General features: G+C 49.1%; 1 long non-coding RNA gene across 1 annotated transcript; it reads right to left on the bottom strand.

The window, feature by feature from the left end:
- Positions 1 to 2,817: 2,817 nt before the first annotated feature.
- On the bottom strand, positions 2,818 to 7,834 carry LOC144580402 (uncharacterized). The gene is made up of 2 exons (XR_013529858.1): positions 7,700 to 7,834; positions 2,818 to 3,110 (listed from the first exon to the last, which is right to left on the bottom strand). It is a non-coding gene; the product is annotated as an uncharacterized LOC144580402 (long non-coding RNA).
- Between the last annotated feature and the right edge of the window lie 11,829 nt (positions 7,835 to 19,663).

Raw genomic sequence — 19,663 nt, 5'->3', positions numbered from 1 at the left:
TTACCTGGACCACTGCAGCCCATCTGGGCAGCTAGAAGACCTGGGCTAGAAGCAGTGAGGAAGGGATCACAAGGAGGCACAGCACCTCTAGGAACTCACGACTAGGACTCATAGCCGGGGCTGGGCTTGCATCTGCCTGCCTTCTGCCATGCAGTGCTCCGAATTCGGCAAGATTTTAAGGGGATTCTATATACCCAAGGGCACCTAGTGTTTTCTGCTTGCGTTTGGCCTGTTCACGTGTATGAGAGAGAAACAGAGAGGCAGAGTATGGAACTTTCCTGCATTTGGGAGGGTAGGAGGCTGGAACAGGGGCTTCTCCTCTCTCTGGAGCCCCTCTCTTGTCAATGTACCAAAGGATGTGTTCACTCTCCAGGGTCCTCCCATTTCCTCGGGCTAATTACGTGCCACTTTAATGAAAGGAAATAGTTTCTCAGCTGAGCTGGGAAACCCAAGTCCCCGGTGGCCCCTCATCATGGGTATCTGGGAAGGACAAGAAAGGAAGCAGCTGCTCTACTCCTTGCCTTCCCCACCCACTCTAGGGGTGCCCGGGCCCCACCTGGAGACAGGAACCATTTCCTTCTGCCAGCAGGAGCTCCAGACCTGCCACTGGGCATGGCCAGAACATGGATACATTGAGAAAACCCAAGCAAAGGATGGGATTAGGTGGTGGCTACAGGCTGGACGTCAACCAGACCCCGAGGAAGTCAAGCCTCTCAGCTGCTCCCTGGAAGTGAGGGAGTGTGACTGTCCCCAACCCCTGCTGTGTACAGCTGCTGGGGACAGAGCTGGCTGCTCCAAGTTTGGCTGAGGTTGGGGGCAGGGACACAGTGGGGAGGCAGGGGAGCTTGGCTGAAGTCCCAGGACAGGCCTGTGAGGTCTTCCTCTCCCTCCAGAGCCTCCCTCAATCAGCACAGTCTCTGGAAGGTGGTTTCAGAAAACAGTCAGTTGGGGACTATAGGTGAGGGGGGTGGGGGAGAGAAGTTACAGGGCCAGGAAACAGCTGGGCTGCTATTTTCCTAGAGAAGTTACTCATGGAGCAGATTCCAGGATGGGAGGATTCTGGGCACCTTTCCTCTTTCCACTGCTGGAGAGAAAGAGAGAGACCCACAGCAGTTCCGTGGTCTCCAGCACCTACAGTGAGATGGAAGCTGGTCAGCTGGGAACCTGGCAATTTGGGATTATACAGGAGAAAATCTCTGGCTTCTTCTCTTTCACCTTTATCTGAGCCCTAATCTCAGGGCTATCCTGAGGGTTCTCAGAGCCTCCCACCTCCCAATTATCTTTTTAAAAAATGAAATGCCAAAGTTGAAGAGACGGGGATTGGGGAAATCAGGAAGAGGAGTAAGCTGAATGTATGGTCCTGCACCAATCATTCAGCGATGTCTTCCCGGAGGAAAGTCAGGACAGCCGTTTGTTGTGCATGGACGGCATTCAGCTAGGGAAGAGAAACGGGCAGAGGAAAGACACAGGGAACACAGTTGAGATTATGAGCCTTTGTGGGCAGGAGACCTCGCAGTCTTTCTGTTTGTTTGGGTTTTTTTTTGAGACACAGTCTTGCTCCGTCGCCCAGGCTGTAGTGTAGTGGCATGATCTCGGCTTACTGCAGCCTCTACTTGTCAGATTTGGAAAGCGATTCTTTCCAGGTTCAAGCGATGACCTTGCCTCAGCCTCCTCAGTAGCTGGGATTACTGGTGTGCACCCCCATGCCCAGCTGATTTTTGTATTTTTAGTAGAGATGGGGTTTCACCATGTTGACTAGGCTGGTCTCAAACTCCTGACCTCAAGTGATCCATCCACCTCAGCCTCCCCACATGCTGGGATTATAGGCATGAGCCACCCCGCCCGACTTCAAGTCTTTTTTTGAATTAAGCTTTGTATTGATATCATTGTAGATACGTGCAATTATAAAAAACAATAGAGAGATCCCTTGTATACTTGCATGACATTTTGCAAAACTATGATCAAATATCACAAGGATATTGACACTGATACAATCCAATAACCTTATTCAGATTTCCTATTTTACCTGTACCCGTGTGTGTGTGTGTGTGTGTGGTGTGTGTGTGTGCTAACTTTTATACAATTTCATCACCTGTGTGTGAGTATCCACCCACTCAATCCAGGTTCTGAACAGTTATAACACAAAGGGGTCCCCCATGTTGCCCTCTTATAACCACACTTCCCCTCTTCCCATTCCCTTTCCTGTACCTGATTCCTGGGAACCACCATTCTGTCCCCCATTTCTAAGTTTTCTTTCAAAAACGTTATATATAGAGAATCATATGGCATGTGACTTTTAGGGATTGGCTTTTCTCTTGGCATAATTCCCTGCAGATTCATCCAAGTCATTGCATACATCAACAGTTCATTCCTGGCTGGGCACAGGGGCTTACACCTGTAATCCCAGTGCGTAGGGAGGCCAGGTGGGCAGATTGCTTGAGCTCAGGGGTTCAAGACCAGCCTGGGCAACATGCAAAACCCATCTTTACAAAATATACAAAAATTAGCTGAGCATGATGATGTGTGCCTGTAGTCCCAGCTACTTGGGAGGCTGAGGCACGAGAATCATTTGAACTCAGGAGGCAGAGGTTATAGTGAGCCAAGATCATGCCACTGCACTCCAGCCTGGGTGACAGAGAGAGACTCTACAAAAAAAAAAAAAAAAAAAAAAAGAGAGAGAGAGAGAGATAGCTCATTTCTTTTATTGATGAGTAGTAATGTGTGGTATGTTAGAACCGGAGTTTGTTTGACCATTCACCTGTTGAAGGATATTTGGGTCGTTTTCCATTTGGGGCTAGACAAACAAGGCTGCTATGGACATTCTTGTGTCAGTTTATTTTTATGTGAACATCAAGTTTTTAGGTGTTTGTCTATCCAGAGACACTGTCGTGTCGGGCGCACATCAGTTCCCTGGAAATGACTCAGGACAATCGGCTCTAGCACTGCAGCCCAGGTGAGAGTAGGGAAGAAAGCAAGAAGGCTGGTGGGGGTGGTCGTTTCCATGAACGACGAACCCCAAATCAAGGCTCAGTCTGATGAAAGGATGGATCAAAGGACACGAGGCCATCATTAGTATTAAAGCAGCCAGGGCTACAGGAGGGCAAAATTACCTATAGGGAGCAAATGGTGAGGTTCAGTATGCAGGTGACAGGCACAGTCCTGTGATGCAGGTCACAAGAATGCTAAAGTAGCTCCAACAGTGACCACAGCAGGGGCTTTGGGAACACCTTATTCAAATCCCGCCTCCACCACTTTTAACTGTGGGTTCTGGGCAAGGTACTTAATCTCTCTGAGATTACATTTGCTACTCTGTAAAATGAAGATGTAATAGTATCTTTCTCATCAGAGTCCTGAGGAATGAGTAAAATAGTATACATAAAGTTCTTGACTCACGGTAGTCCCTGAATGAATATTAGTTTTCTTTCTACCTCCCTCTCTAAGGAGAAGGAAAGAAGTAATAGATATTGGGGGTGCAGTGACTCATGCCTGTAGTCTCAGCACTTTAGAAGGCTGAAGCAGGAGGATCACTTGAGCCTGGGAGTTCAAGGCTGCAGTGAGTTATGATTGTGCCACTGCCCTCCGGCCTGGGTGACAGAGCAAGACCCTGTCTCAAAAAAAGACATGTAATCCCAGCACTTTGGGAGGCTGAGGCAGGCGGATCACCTGAGGTCAGGAGTTCAAGACCAGCCTGGCCAACATGGCAAAAATACAAATTACAAAAATTAGCCAGGCGTGGTGGCTCACACCTGTAGTCTCAGCTATTGGGGAGGCTGAGGCAGGAAAATCGCTTGAACCTGGGAGGCGGAGTTTGCAGTGAGCCAAGATGGCACCACTGCACTCCTGCCTGGGTGACAAAGCAAGACTCCATCTAAAAAAAAGAAAAAGAAAAAGTAAAAGATTGAGGCTGGTTAATCAGGAAAGACCTCTGAAAAGGAGTTTGTTTTCAAGAAAGCTTGTAGGGGGCATACGAGTAGGAGAGAGGACAGATCGAACTCAGGTAGGGACACTGGACTCAGCAGCAGTCTGAGTTAGATGCAGGTCCCCTCTCTGGAGCATAGGGGTTGCCTCAAAGCAGAGCAGGAATTGGCAAATGGGGTTTGGCCCCAAGGGGGTCACTAGTTCAGTTGTTGCTTGGCTGGGTACTCCACACTCCGTTTTTTCTACCTTCAAAGTGAACTTCTCCTTGCTTTATTACAGGCCTGACAGAGACAGTAGACATTCCTCTTTGGAACAGCTACTGGGGTGTGTTGGACAAGATGCTCACCTCCCTCTCTCCTCCAGCCCAGCACATGCAGACCATTCACCAAACCACCCTCTCTTCAGATTCCAAACTCGAAGCCGCCGAAGTCCTTGGTCCCTCCAACGCCTTCCAGAAAGTGCCTGGCCCTGCACAGCCCTACTCCCAGGGCTACCTTTGATCTGACGAAGACACTTCACAGTTCAATCCCATTATGGGACTGTTCCCCAGCCCCAGGCTAACGGAATGGGGGAAATAGAAGCCTCCTTTCCTTGTTCCCGCTCTTGTTTCTTTTGAACGTGGGTTACCTCCCCGCTTGGATCTTTTGGAAGGGAAGGGGATCATAGACTCTGGAGTCTCTGTTTCCTGCTGTCATCTACTCTTCCTCCCTCTGGCACCTCCCAGCTCATAACTTCCTCCTGCTTCCCCCTGGAGCCAGAGATGTGGCTAGGAAGAGCCCCTGGCCTTTGAAGCCAGGGGTGGTGGTGACCAGGGACAACAGGTCACTGTGCTCTTGAATGCATGGTCTGCCAATTCTCTATCCCCTCACCCTTTGGGCCTCTGATCTTGTCTCCTCCAGAGTGGTCGTGGGGTAGGCGAGATAGAAGGAGGAGAATAGAGACAGACTTTGCTTTGGATGTGGCCAGTCTAAAAGAGCCCTCCCACCTCATTCAAGGCCCTCCTGGCCACTCTCCTGGTCACAGCACATTTCCTGTTCTATTCCAAACCTTTTATGTCGATCATTACTTTTTTCACTGGGTTTATTGATCCCTGCCAAATTTATACCTCCCAAAGTGACCTTTAAAAATGTACATTATGGGTAGGCTGGGCACAATGGCTCACACCTATAATCCCAGCACTTTGGGAGGCTGAGGTGGGCAGATCAAGAAGTCAAAACCAGGAGTTCAAAACCAGCCTGGCCAGAATGGTGAAACTTTGTCTCTACTAAGAATACAACAGGTTAGCTGGGCATGGTGGTGTGCACCTGTAGGCCCAGCTACTCAAGAGGCTGACACAGAAGAATCACTTGAACCCAGGGGGCAGGGGTTGCAGTGAGCCACAATCATGCCGCTGCACTCCAGCCTGGGTGATAGAGAAAGACTCTCTCAAAATAAGTAAATAAATAAATAAAATAAAAATGTACATTATGGCCAGGTGCAGTGACTCCCACCTGTCAGTCTCAGCACTTAAGGAGGCTAAGGCAGGAGATTTACCTGAGCCAGGGAGGTTGAAGCTGCAGCGAGCCATGCTGGCACCACTGCATTCCAGCCTGGACCACAGAGCAAACCACTGCCTCAAAAAAAAGTCAATTACATCATGTCACTCCCCTTCTTGACTCCTTCTATTGTCTTCCTGTTGCGTGAGAATGAAATTCATATGGTCTGGGTTTCTGCCCACTTATTTGACCCCATTTCTGCCTCTCTTGCTCTGGCTTTTTTTTTTTTTTTTTTTTTTTTTTTGAGACAGAGTCTTGCTCTGGAGTGCACTGGTGCAATCGCGGTTCACTGCAACCTCTGCCTCCTGGGTTCGAGCGTCCTGTCTCAGCCTCCTGAGTAGCTGGGACTACAGGCACCATGCCTGGCTAATTTTTTTTTTGTATTTTTAGTAGAGATGGGGATTCACCATGTTTATCAAGCTGATCTCAAACTCCTGACCTTGGGATCTGCCCACCTCAGTCTCCCAAAGTTCTGGGATTACAGGCATGAGCCATCACACCTGGACAAATATTTCGCTGGGTAATAAATAAAGTCCCCTGCCGTTGCAGTGAGACAGGGGACAACCCACAAGTGGGCAGAACACTGGCCTCTGAGACTCAAAAGCCATGTATATGAACAAAATAAACCAAACAAGTACAGGTTTGCATACCAGGTTTGCCATATATCAGCTGTGCAATCCCAAGAAGTTTCTTTACTTTTTTGCATGTAATTTTCCCCATCTCTAAAACAGAAGTGCCATTGCTTGGCTTCTAAGATTGCAGAGGATGAAAGAATTACATGAAAGTGCAAAATAGATATGGATTAAAAATAATCCACGTGGTTATCCAGAGATAGCAAAATAGTGTCTGGGTGCCATTAAACACTGATCTCGCCTCCACTCCTCTAATCAACTGTGCAGCCCCTCATTTAAGGAGGCTGCAATACGAGGCAACCCTGCTGGAGGGATAAACAGAAAGCCGCCATCCGTGGCCAAATCCAGGCCACCGCAGGGGTTTGTATGGTCCACGAGGGATGAACGGTTTTACAAATTTAAGTTGTTGAAAAAAATCAAAAGAAGAAGAATATTTCATGACACATGAAAATTGTAAGAAATTCAAATTTCAGTGTGCATAAATAAAGTTTCATTAGAATACAGCAACATCCATTCATTTATGTTATCTACGGCTGCTCTTGTGCTACAATCACAGAGGTGAGTCGTTGTGACGGAGACCATATAGCCCCTGCAGTATTTCCCATCTGGCTAATAAGGAGCTTGTCTAAGAGACGGCATGGTGGCAAGGAGAGGACAGGACAACCTCAGGGGACTGTTTCTCTTTCAGGGCTCTCTGCGGCATGCTTCAGAAGGTTCTGTTTTACCTCTGACTGCAAAGGCGCTGCCAGCCTCCTGGAGCCCAGAGAGAGCTTGAGGGAGCTGTCCACTTCCTAAGTGCTTTAGGGAAGGAGCCCCCAGAGGGAAGGCCCCCAGACCCACTTGCCCTGATGCAGTTCCTCTGATCTCCCTTTTTCCTGGGCTTAGTTTTCTCTAGAAAGTAGGGAGGGTAGTGTGGTCAAAGTGGTGGGACTTCTGGACATCAGCTCTCCAAAACAAAGGCAACCCACCCCACGTGGGAGCCTGGGCACCCTCTCTCCTCCCAGAGGCTGTTGCACATCCGCACTGTGGGACCCATGTAGGCGGGCAGTCTGTGAGAGCCCTGGTGGATTATTCTTAGGAAAAGCAGGAGAGCCAGCCGCTTCAGGGAGGTGGAAAGACTGCTCCTAATGACAGGCCTTTCTCTCTAGGGAGCTTATAATCACTGTGGGAGGCTCCCCCTTCGTGTGGCAGAGACACCAGGGTTGATGGAGCCAACGACATTGAAGAAAGCTGCTATGTGGCCTTGGGGGTGGGGGTATGTGTGCGTATTCACAGGGCTGTGCTGAGAAGGGACAGGAATCTAAATGCAAATGCAAAGGCTCTGTCCTTGCAAAGGCCAGCGTACTGGGGATGAACAGGAAGCTGAGAGTAGGAGGGACCGATGGCTATCCTCCTAAGTGCAGGGGCCAGGGCACAGGGCAGTGTGGGAGTGTGGCTGTGCAGCCAGCGCACCACGTGAACGCCTCCTCCTTTCCCCTTGTCCTTCCTCCATCATCTCTGGGAAGTCTGGAGGACTAGGCTGAGCCTCCACCACTGCCTTGCTCCCTCCAGGGAAGAAAAGTCTCATTTTACCAGACTTCTCAGAGAAAAAATATAGAACATTGTTCTTCTCACCATCTCCAGTTCCAAGCATCTAGCAGCCCCTGCTCCCTTGGGTCACCTTCCTAAGGAGTAGATCTGGATGGAGGACTAGAAGTTGAGGCCATGCTCCAACACTGAGTGGCTTCGTGGGCCTGGCGGGTCACTACTTCTTTAAGTTTACATTTCCCTCACATAATAACACCTGTCTCCCAAGGTCATTGTGAGGACACAATGACATGCTGCACATGAAACCACTTTGAAAACTCTAAAACCCAGGGAGGAATATTTATGTGAACAAGCTACAATCTATGTGTCCATACCTAAACATAGTCACCCAGGCTGGAGTGCAGTGGCACAATCACAGATCACTGCAGCATCCACCTCCTGGGCTCAACTGATCCTCCCACTTCAGCCTCCCAAGTAGTTGAGACTATAGGCATGCCACCATGCCTGGTTAATTAAAAAAATTTTTGGCCGGGTGCTGTGGCTCACACCTATAATCCCAGCACTTTGGGAGGCCAAGGCGGGTGGATCACGAGGTCAAGAAATGGGGACCATCCTGGTCAACATGGTGAAACCCCTAAAAATACAAAAATATTGTATTACAATAATAAAAATACAAAAATTAGCTGGGTATGGTGGCACGTGCCTGTAGTCCCAGCTACTTAGGAGGCTGAGGCAGGAGAATTGCTTGAACCCAGGAGGCAGAGGTTGCGGTGAGCCCAGATCGCGCCATTGCACTCCAGCCTGGGTGACAAAAGTGAAACTCCGTCTCAAAAAAAAAAAATAATTTTTTAGGCCTGGCGCAGTGGCTCACACCTATAATCCCAGCACTTTGGAAGGCCGAGGTGGGTGGATCACCTCAGGTCGGGAGTTCAAGACCAGTCTGGCCAACATGAAGAAGCCCCATCTCTAGTGAAAACTACAAAATTAACTGGGTGTGGTGGTGGATGCCTGTAATCCCAGCTACACAGGAGGCTGAGACAGAAAAATCACTTGAACCCAGGAGGTGGATGTGGTGAGCTGAGATCATGCCATTGCACTCCAGCCTAGGCAACAAGAACGAAATTCCGTCTCAAAAAAAACGTTTACAGAGATGGGGTCTCGCTATGTTATTGCCCAGGCTGATCTCTAACTTCTGGCCTCAGAGTGTTGGGATTACAGGCATGAGTCACTGTGTCCGGCCGTGGGGACAAGGTGTCTATCACCAAGATTGTTTTATCCAACCTAGGAGAAGTGAGTGAGAAGAGGAAGGCCCTTCTGACAGCTAGGAGGCCTTGTAGATGCTATCACGCTTGTGGTCTGATCTCAGCATCTCTGACAGGGCCCAGCCTTCCTGTCCAACCCTGGCAGTTGGACTGCGATAGCGGTCTGCTGCCCACCCAGCCGGGGGCTGCGGCTTCACCAGGGCCTTAGCCCTTTTCTGCTGCTCAGCTGCTCAAGGCAGGAAGGGTGAAGGTGAGGCTCTGTACACGTGTAGACTTCAGATGCCACTCCCTTTCTCCTCATTTATCCTTGGAAGGGGAGCTCAGTGTGAAGGGCCCCAAGTTCTAGCCCAGGCCTGCCACTCAGTAGCCATGGAGCCCTTGGAAGTTACTTACCCTCCACTGCTTGAACCTCTTCCAATACATTGCAGAATTGAATCCCTTCCTGTCCGCTTTCAGAGTGCCGAGGAGCAAATGCGAGGCACTTATGGAAGTGCTTTGAAAATGGCTCCATTTACATGCAAGGAAGGACTATTTTCACAGAATGGGAAATGGGGAAAGAGACACAGACTGCCAGGATAATGGGGACAAAAACAGGCAGGTCTGAGCCAGGGGCTGGAGGACAGGGGAAAAGATGTGGAGGAACTGGGAGCAACGAGAAAATAATTATTCAGTGTTGTGTGTCAGACATTCAACTAAGCATTCTCTGATCACCACACAGCCCTGTGATGTGGACACTCTAATATCCATTTTACAGAGGAAGCAACCTAGACTCAGAGAAGTTAAGTAATTTGCTCAAAGTTTATGGCTAGTAAGGGCAGAGCTGACCAGCAAGCCCAAATCTGTCTGACTCCAGAGTCCATGACCCTTGCACTCCACCAAGCTTCCAGAAAACCTGTTCTAGGGGTAGGCATAAGGGTAAAATGGGGGTGGCAGGAGAAGAAGAGTCCACTGGAATACAGGAGGAGACAGAAAGTATCTCTACTTGCCTGGCACAATGCCCAGCCCACAGAAAGTGCCAGGGCTACTACTGGCCCATAGGGGGCTTTGATGCAACTTACGACAAGCAGATGCAACCAAGAACCGTGCCTATTTGTTCATCACATGCGTGACTGTACACGGAAGTCCCGGGAGAGAGTCTGAAACTAATCAATTAATTAAAGGAGAAAAGAAAGTCGAAGAAAAGGGGGAGTTAAATAAACATTAACTGGGAATGGGAAAGAAGAAGAGAAAAAGGAGGAAAGAATACATAATAGATATAATGGGAGGAGTACCAGGGTGGGGGAGTGTCGTGAAGAAGGGAGGTAGAGGGAGGGCGCTCTCTGCTCCAAAGGCAGAGCAGGTCCCTTCTGCAGGTCCTCTAAACTCAGTACACGTTAAGCACACCTCGGTGTGACTGCCTGCTCAGGTGCTGTTTCATCTGCTGCACCATCAGCTCTGGACAGCCAGGGAATGAATGGATGTTCTAGCATTCTCTTTTCTTTCTTTCTCTTTCCTTCTTTCTTTCTTTCTTTTTTTGAGACAGAGTTTCACTCTGTCACACAGACTAGAGTGCAGTGGCACTCAGCTCACTGCAATCTCTGCCTCCTGGGTTCAAGCGACTCTCTTGCCTCTGCCTCCTGAGTAGCTGGGATTACAGATGCCCCCCACCATGACTGGCTAATTTTTTAAAATTTATTTACTTTATTTTATTTTGTTTTGAGATGGAGTCTTGCTCTATCGCCCAGGCTGGAGTGCAGTGGTGCCATCTCGGTTCACTGAAACCTCTGCCTCCTGGGTTCAAGAGATTCTGCCTCAGCCTCCCGAGTAACTGGGATTACAAGCATGAGGCACCACACCTAACTAATTTTTGTATTTTTTAGTGGAGACGTGGTTTCACCATGGTGGTTAGCCTAGTCTCTATCTCTCGGCCTTGTGATCCGCCCGCCTCAGCCTCCCAAAGTGCTGGGATTACAGGCATGAGTCACTGTGCCTGGCCTGTATTTTTATTAATAGGAAAGACAGGGTTTCACCATGTTGGCCAGGCTGGTCTCTAACTCCTGACCTCAAGTGATCTGCCCACCTGGCCTCCCAAAGTGCTGGGATTACAGGTGTGAACTACCGTGCCTGGGAGAATGTTCTAGCATTCTATCTCTTCACTTCTTACTGAACGAAGGAGGCATCATTTGGCCAACACAGCTGATTGGTGCTCGGCCACTACTTGTGGCTGTTCCTTCTCCCTTTCCTGGCCCTGGAGTCCAGCAGAGGGGCCCTTCCCAACTCCTTCTGTTCCTCTGGAGCTGCATTCAGAGTCTGGGGCTGGTGTTCCTGCCCAGACACTGGACTCAGGCCAGTGTCTCTCCTTCCCGCAGGCCCAGGGTAGGATTGTGCAAAATGGTACTATGCCTTGGAGCAAGAGGTTAGTTCACAACCTAGTGATTAATCACCGACTTGCTTATTATCTTGAGCATTGCATCAAGACCGTGAGAATGGCTTTATAGCCACTTAAAGTAGGCAGTATCAGCTTCTTGCTCCTCCCCCAACCCCACACATAAGTTCAGTTACAGTAGTAAATCCTGCCAAAAGTCACTGGAATCCCAGCCCATCACTTACAACTCCTAACAGATTCAGGACACCCTTCCAGAATGGGAGAAGCTACTCAGCCCTGCAGTGGGGCCTCCATATGCCATGTCACCCATCTACCACTCCAGGTTGTATTGCACTGGACTCAGTTGGGGGGACATTTAGAGAAGAGAGGGTAGAAATTCTACCCCTTGCCTCAGATGCCCTGGGAAGTCCCTCCTCCAGTGTGACTCCCATCCGTCTTGCTGCAGTTCTGGTATTCTTTCCCCTTGTTTGGCCCTCCTTGCCGCTGGTTGAGTAAATACTGTGAGCACACTTAATGGTGGGTGTAGCAAACTCCTCCTCCTTTTATTCCTATCTCGAAGTCAGAGAGTCAGCCCTACAGGGGAGAATAGGAATGAGACCTCTTGGCCTCTCCCCTTGCGCCCTCCTGCTCCTTGCTTGACCCTTCTATTTTCCCCACTCTGAAGACTGTGGAGTCACAGCCAACAACCGAATCCCCTTTGAGCTCCTCAGCCTCCTGATCTGGGCTCCGTCTGAGCCTGCTGCTGCTGCCGTAACACACCGCTGAGGTGCAGAACTAATTTAGTGACAGCCGAGCCCTCTCCTCTGTCACCTGACAGTGATCACTGATGTGATCACCCAGCTGATGGGGTCTCAGGCTCTCATTCTTCTGCTCTGCCACCTTAGGCAAGTCACTTGACCTCAGTTTCCCCGTCTGTAAAAGAAGGTGGCACCTGCCCACCTTAGAGGTACTTGTGAGAATCAAACCTGACAATGTTTATTCAAGTGCTTAGTAAAGCCCTTAAGTATAGCACAGAAATAAGTGATTATCTTTCGCCAGCACCAGCCAACTGGCCTCAAAACCCAGCTCAGAGCTTCCCCCACTCCACCCTGCTTCCTTGGATTTATCCCAGTGAACTCCCATCATTTTTGTCCTCTGGAGTTGGTTTGCAGCCTTGAGAGTTTTTGCATTTGTTGCCATGTTGTTGGGTCACATTTGTGTACCACTTTCTATTTACCAGAGAAAACTGTCACCTCCACAGGGACAGAAACTGTATCTTGTGTGATCTTCTCCATTGCCACACAGCGTCACATTTAGGATTCTAGCCACAGAAGAATGAATATTCATTGTGACCAAGCAAGGTGGCTCTTGTGCCTGTAATCCTAGCACTCTGGAAAGCCGAGGAGAATCGCTTAAGGTCAGGAGTTCAAGACAGCATGGGAGACATAGTGAGACCTTGTCTCCCCCCAGATTTTTTTAAAAATTAGTCATGCATAGTGGCACACACTTGTGGTCCCAGCTACTTGGGAGCCTGAGGCAGGAGAATTGCTTGAGGTTGAGACTGCAGTGAGCTGTGATCTCGCCACTGCACTCCAGCCTGGGCAACAGAGCAAGACCCTGTCTCAAAGAAGAAAAAAAAACCTTTCTGCATTAAAAAAAAAAAAGGCTCAGAAGTTAAATGACGCACAGGCGCAAAGTTACTAGACCCTAGCCCTGGGCCTGATTTGTAACTGCTATTTCCTTAAATGGTCATCAAGTGAGAGATGAACGGTTGCATGCATGGTAAGTGGCATCGGGTCTGTCTGGTTCCAGAGCCCACACTTTCTCCACTATAGCACACAGCCTCTCAGTGATTTTAGCTGGGGAAAGATCTCCATGGGGATGTGGAGCTGGCAGAGCTCTGTCGCCTCTGGCTGTCCCTCCCCATTCTCAAATCCCACCCTGTATTTAGCCCCTCAGGCATCTGAGCTTGGGAGTAGAATCCCTGGTATTCACAGTGACATAATCACCTCCTCGCTCCAGGCTTTTCAGAAGCCAGCCCAGTTACCTTGGTGTGTTGCCTGTTTAGAGACTTATTGGGAGGTTGTCTGGTTCTATCCCCTCAGGGGGAAGGAGAGAGCATTGCCTTTTATGCTTCTGCCTCTCAGCCTTGACTGAGCTCCGCCAAGCAGCCTAACCCCAACCCCAGTCTGTCCTGTAATTTCGGTTTCTAAAATATGAGCCCTCATGGCATTTTGCTGCTACCTCTAAAACGTGGGAGGCTAAGAGACCCAGTTCTGGCCTTTGAGAAGAGACTGTGACCGGCTTCATTGGATTTCAGAACTGAAAAGGACCATTGTGTTCATTCAGGCTCACCTCTTACCTGGTGCCTGAAAGTCCCACGGTGTCCCCATCATGTTTAATCTCTGCTTAAAGCCACTTGAGACTTGCCGCTTAGGGAACTTCCCTTAGACCTCTTCTTCCCTAACTTGGGCTCTGATCTGGCTCCCCAACTCTCTCCTCTGATGGAGGTTTGCCCTCGGAAGCCATTTCTTTTCAGCGTGGACTTTGTCTGCAGAAGAGCCAACACATCCATGGCAGGAATGGGTTCAGCATTTCCCCACCTCTGCTCTCTGCTCAGCTATATCTTTCTGCTTTGGAGGCACTTCTGGTCTCTCCTCTGACTTCTCCCAGGTCTGGGTGGGGAACGGGAAGACTCAGAAGGAGGTTCAAGTTGGTAGGAAAGATCTCCTCCTCACAGAACTGTTTCTGATGTTCACTTGTCAGGGGGATATTTCCTGAAGAAAGTGCCCTTGAAGGCCATGTTTGTTGTTATTGCAAAATCTTCCCTGCAGGGGCAACACTCAAACCAGAGGGTCCCCAGCTGTGTAGTGAGGGCTCATTTGTCAGCAACCCCAAGGTTCCACTATCTTGTGATGACAGTCAAAGGTGGGGCACGGGTGACCTCCAGAACTAGAGGTCATGGTCATTCCTAAGCGTGGGGTTTGAGAGGGAAGCAGCAGCTGTCCAGTTCTCCTTTCAGTGGTTTTAATTTCTTTCCCCGGTCTGGCACAGTGGCTCATGCCTGCAATCCCACCACTTTGGGAGGCAAAGGTGGGAAGATCCCTTGAGTCCAGGAGTTTGAGCAACCTGGGTAACATAGGGAGACCCCATCATTAAAAAAAAAAAATTCCTGTCCTCACAAAGTATCCCAAAGTTCAGAACGCTGGGTGCTGGTTCTTTCTTCACCCTTGCCAAACTCGGTTCCAACTGACTTCTTTTCACCAGACCCTCCTAAGCCTTTCAGTGAAGGAGGCTCCTGGGCCTGGTTCTCCTGTTCAGGTTCCTGGTGCCTTGAGTCCTTTGGATGGAAGTAGGGTGTGGCAGTCCACACGGGGGAACGCCCGCCATGGTGATCTCTCATTCCTCTTTCTTCCTCCTTCCTTCATGTTATTTTATTCCTGCTCTTTAAAAATATTTTTTTTATTGATTCTTTTCTATTTACAAAAGCAATTTTTGATGCACATAGAAGAGTTAAAGACTTGAAAAGGTCCTCTTAGCACCCACTCAAAATTAAAGTCATTCTTCCACTCATAAAAAAACAACCAGTAACTGGCTGAGCGCAATGGCTCACGTCTGTAACCCCAGCACTTTGGGAGGCTGAGGTGGGCAGATCACCTGATGTCAGGAGTTCGAGGCCAGCCTGACCAACATGGAGAAACCCCGTCTCTACTAAAAATACAAAATTAGTCAAGCATGGTGGTGCATGCCTGTAATCCCAGCTACTCAGGGGACGAAGACAGGAGAATTGCTTTAAACCTGGGGGGCAGAGGTTGTGGTGAGCCAAGATCATGCCATTGCATTCTAGCCTGGACGATAAAGGGGAAAACTGTCTCAAAAAAACAAAAACAAAAAAACCAAAAAAACCAGTATCCACATTGTGGTTATGTCTTTCTTACAATTTTCTCTCTTTAGAGTTATACTAAACTAAACAACTTTTTATCTTGGAATCATTTTAGATTTATAGGCAAACTGCACAGAAGTTCCCATATGCTCTTCAACCAGTTTCCCCTAATGTTAACATCTTACAATACCATATTGCAATGATCAAAACTGCAAAATTGGCTGGGTGCGGTCACTCACGTCTATAATCCCAGCACTTTGGGAGGCTGAGGTGGGTGGATCGCTTGAGGCCAGAAGTTCGACACCAGCCTGGCCAACATGGTGAAACCATCTCTACTGAAAATACAAAAATTAGGTAGATATGGTGGCACATGCCTGTGATCCTATTCGGGAGGGTGAGGCTTGAGAATTGCTTGAATCTAGGAGGTGGAGGTTGAAGTGAGCTGAGAACGCCACTGCACTCCAGCCTGGGCAACAACAGAGTGTGACTCTGTCTCAAAAAACAAAAAATAAAAAAACCTGAGAAATTGGCCAGGCCTGGTGGCTAACACCTATAATCCTGGCACTTTGGGAGGCCAAGGCAGGAGGATCACTTGAGCCCAGGAGTCTGAAACCAACCCTAGCAACAAAATGAGGCTCTGTCTGTACAAAAAATGCACAGCTAGGGCCGGGTGCCGTGGCTCAAGCCTGTAATCCCAGCACTTGGGAGGCCGAAGCAGGTTGATTATGAGGTCAGGAGTTCAAGACCAGACTGACTAACATGGTCAAACCCCATCTCTACTTAAAAAAAAAAAAAAAAATGCACACCTGTAGTACCAGCTATTCAGGAGGCCTGAGGCAGGAGAATCACCTGGACCCGGAAGGTGGAGGTTGTAGTGAGCAGAGATCACGCCACTGCACTCCAGCCTGGGAGACAGAGCAAGACCCTGTCTCAAAAACAAAAACAAAACTGAGAAATTAATACCGGTGGCACTATTGGTTAAACCACAGACTTTATTCAGACTCTACCAGTTTTTCTACCAATGTACCTTTTCTGTTCCAAGATCCAATCTTGTTGCATTAGTATAAATGTAATTAAAAAAAAATGCATATCCACTGTGCACCATTTTGTTGCTGGCTTTTCCCACTTAGTAGTACACCATAAGGCCGGGCATGGTGGCTCACACCTGTAATCCCAGCACTTTGGGAGGCCGAAGCAGGTTGATCATTTGAGGTCAGGAGTTTGAGACCGGTCTGGCCAACAAGGGGAAACCCCATCTCTACTAAAAATACAAAAATTAGCTGGACATACTCACTTGAACCTGGGAGGCAGAGGTGCTGTGAGCTGAGATCCGCTGAGATTGTGCCGAGAGCAAGACTCTGCCTCAAAAACAAAAACGAAAAAATCAGCACCATAAACATTTCCCCAGGCTATTAAAATTATTATTATTTTTCTTGAGATGGAGTCTTGCTCTGTTGCCCAGGCTGGAGTGCAGTGGTGCAATCTCTGCTCACTACAACCTCCACCTTCTGGGTTCGAGTGATTCTCCTGTCTCAGCCTCCAGAGTAGCTTGGGACTACAGATACCTACCACCATGCCTGGCTAATTTTTGTTATTTTTAGTAGAGGTGGGATTTCACTATGTTGGCCAGGCTGGTCTCAAACTCCTGACCTCAAATGATCCACCCACCTCCACCTTCCGAAGTGCTGAGATTACAGGCATGAACCACCACACCTGGCCTATTAAAATTTCTCTATGCCGTCATTTTTAATGGCAGCATAATGTTCCATTGAGTGAATTTGCCATAAGTTGCATAGCCAATGGCTTCTTATTCTACATTTAAATTGTTTCTAGTTTTTCACTATTACAAAGAATGATGAGATGAAAAACTCTTACATACTTCTGATATACACATCTCTGATTATTTTACCACCATAGAAACTCCAGAAATGGAATTGCTGTGTCCAGGGGGCCCATCCCTCCTCCTTCCAAGTCCACAGCCAGGATTTGGCCCTACTGCTGGCCCTGCCTGAAGAGACTGCTCACTCTCATCCCAAGCCAGACAGAGGGAGGAGCACAGAGGACTCCAGGTGGACCACTGCCCCGGATGATAGAGTTGGCAAGAGACGGGAACAGCAGGGAACTCCAGGTCCTTCACAACTTCTCAGGCTTCTGTGAGGCCAACCAGCTACAGCTGGGTATCTTTTCTCCATGGAATGAGAAGGATGCTTGCTCTGAGCCCAAGGACAATGAGGAGGGGCCGTGTGTGGGGGTGGGGCAGAGACTGCTAATGCATTTTGCCAGCATCTTTGGTTTCTCCAATATCCAGCTAGACTATTAGCAGTTCCCCAAGGATGGCCTTGCTCCTCACGTCATCCTCCATTTCCTATAAATGGGAAGTGGCTGGGGAGTAGTGTGTGTGTGTGTGTGTGTGTGTGTGTGTGTGTGTGTGTGGTGGGGGAGGGAAGGGAGGGGAGGGGAGGGGAGGGGAGGGGAAAGGGCCATGGTGGTTTTACTACAGCTGACCTCATGGAGAAATGAAGCCCAGAGAAGTTATTTGCCCAGAATGCCACAGCATCCTAGAGAGTAGTATGAGTTTTCTCTGAGGCTCTGTAGTCACTGGCCAGTCTTGCTGAGGGATTACTACTTCTGCCTTGTTTCTGGGGCCCAGGGGCTGCTTTTCTTTTAAGATGGAGTTTCACTCTGTCACCCAGGCTGGAGTGCAATAGTGCAGTCTCAGCCCACTGCAACCTCCGCCTCCCAGGTTCAAGTTGCCTGCCACTATGCCCAGCTAGTTTTTGTATTTTTAGTAGAGACGGGGGTTTCACCATGTTGGTCAGGCTGGTCTCAAACTCCTGACCTCAGGTGATCTGCCCACCTCGGCCTCCCAAAGTGCTGGGATTACAGGCGTGAGCCACCGGCCTAGCCTGGAGACTGTTTTTTCTGTGTAACTTGGGGCTGTGGGGGAAATAACTGGACTGAGGAATTGCCTCTGTTTTATCTGAAAAATAGTACCCATCTCTTGGGTTGTCCTAAGGATTCAATGAGTTAATACACACAAAGTATTAGAAACAGTTCTGGCGCAATCAGTAATGGTTCTGTTATTATTGTAACACGAGGCTCCATCAGCAGAAAGAGGGGGATTTCAGAGCAGAGAGCCCTACTGTACCCTGTATTGGGTGGGGCCTGGGCAGTGCATCCACCTGGTTTGGGGAGGGGTGATTGAATCACCATGGGATCCAGACTGTATGCTCACTCCCCTGAGCTTTCCTTCCTCATCTCCTTGTCACAAGGCATAAAGCACAAGGTCCCCTGGAAAGAAGTGGCGGAAGGCAGGAGGAAGAGGGGGGCTCTTACTTGTTTGAGGTGGGACAACTCTCATGCTCTGGGTGTTCCTTCCCAAGCCTGGAAAATACCACCATCCACTCTCTCCTGGCTCTGTAATTTTCCAGCTGACCTGAAATTTCCCCTGACTCCTGACCTCTTTCCTGGAGCAGAGGGGACGCCAGCTCAGAGACCTTCGACTCCATCCTAGTCTCTCTGCTGGCCACAAAAGGGTATGCCAAAGACCTTGGAAAGCCATTGCCAGGAGGGTCCCCAGGTAGAGGTGTGTGTGCTCCAGGGAGGCAACGCTGAGACAGTCACTAAACTTGTTTAGTGACTCAGAAGGCGGATTCTTGATTTTTCTCTTCTCCATTCTCTATGGCACCCACGCTCTCTTCCCCACTACAGATAGGACACCACTGTTTTCCTCTCCCTTCTCTATCTCCCTTTCTTCTCTGCCTCCCTCTGCCTCTCAACTCCAAGTGCCCTTAGAGATCATTTGGCTAACCCCCTCTTCTTATAGAGGCCCAGAACATGGAAGGGACTTGGCCCATGTCACACAGCTGGTTGACACAGGGCCAGCATTGGAATCCAAGTGCCCCAATGCCCAGTCCAGGACTAAGGCCAACCAGGTCTTTCCCTTCAAAGGCATCTTCCTGGGATTTTTCAAGTCAACAATCCATCTAAATTGCATTTCTCTCCACCCAATAAAACTCAATGAGGAAAAAAGACAAAACTGGGCCCCCACCCCCAGGGCCAGCCTGGGACTCCAATTCTCTGCCCTTACCTGCACAGTTCTATTCCTATCAAAGGCATTCTGGAACGGGTTTCTGTTAGGACCTTGCTCAACAGCTGACAAAGGGAACATTTCATTGGTAATTTATCATCCATTCTTCCCCATACACACTCTTAAGGAGAAAAAAAATTGGAATTTGGTTTTTAGCTGCTGCAGAAAGAAGGACTGAGTTAGCTCTAACTGCGGCGGAGAATAGCAAACAGCAGAGGGTAACTCCAGGAGAATGTGACATCTGTAAAGGGATGGTCCTGGAACCGTAGGGTGCAGCTCTGCCTGGAGATCGGGTGGCCAGAATGGCACGCCTGGGTAATAGTCGCAGCAGACTGGCTCCGAGCAGCGGAGGGGAGGTGCCCCGCGAAGCCGGGTAGCTTTCACCTCAATGTTTGGTGGCGAGCGACAGAGGGGGAGGTGCGCTGCCCTAGGTAATGATAGGGCAGCCTGGCAGCCACGCGGGGGCTGCCCG

This window comes from Callithrix jacchus, chromosome 19 (assembly GCF_049354715.1).
Source record: "Callithrix jacchus isolate 240 chromosome 19, calJac240_pri, whole genome shotgun sequence".
Classification (NCBI taxonomy): domain Eukaryota; kingdom Metazoa; phylum Chordata; class Mammalia; order Primates; family Cebidae; genus Callithrix; species Callithrix jacchus.
This window is presented reverse-complemented; position numbering and strand designations above follow the sequence as displayed.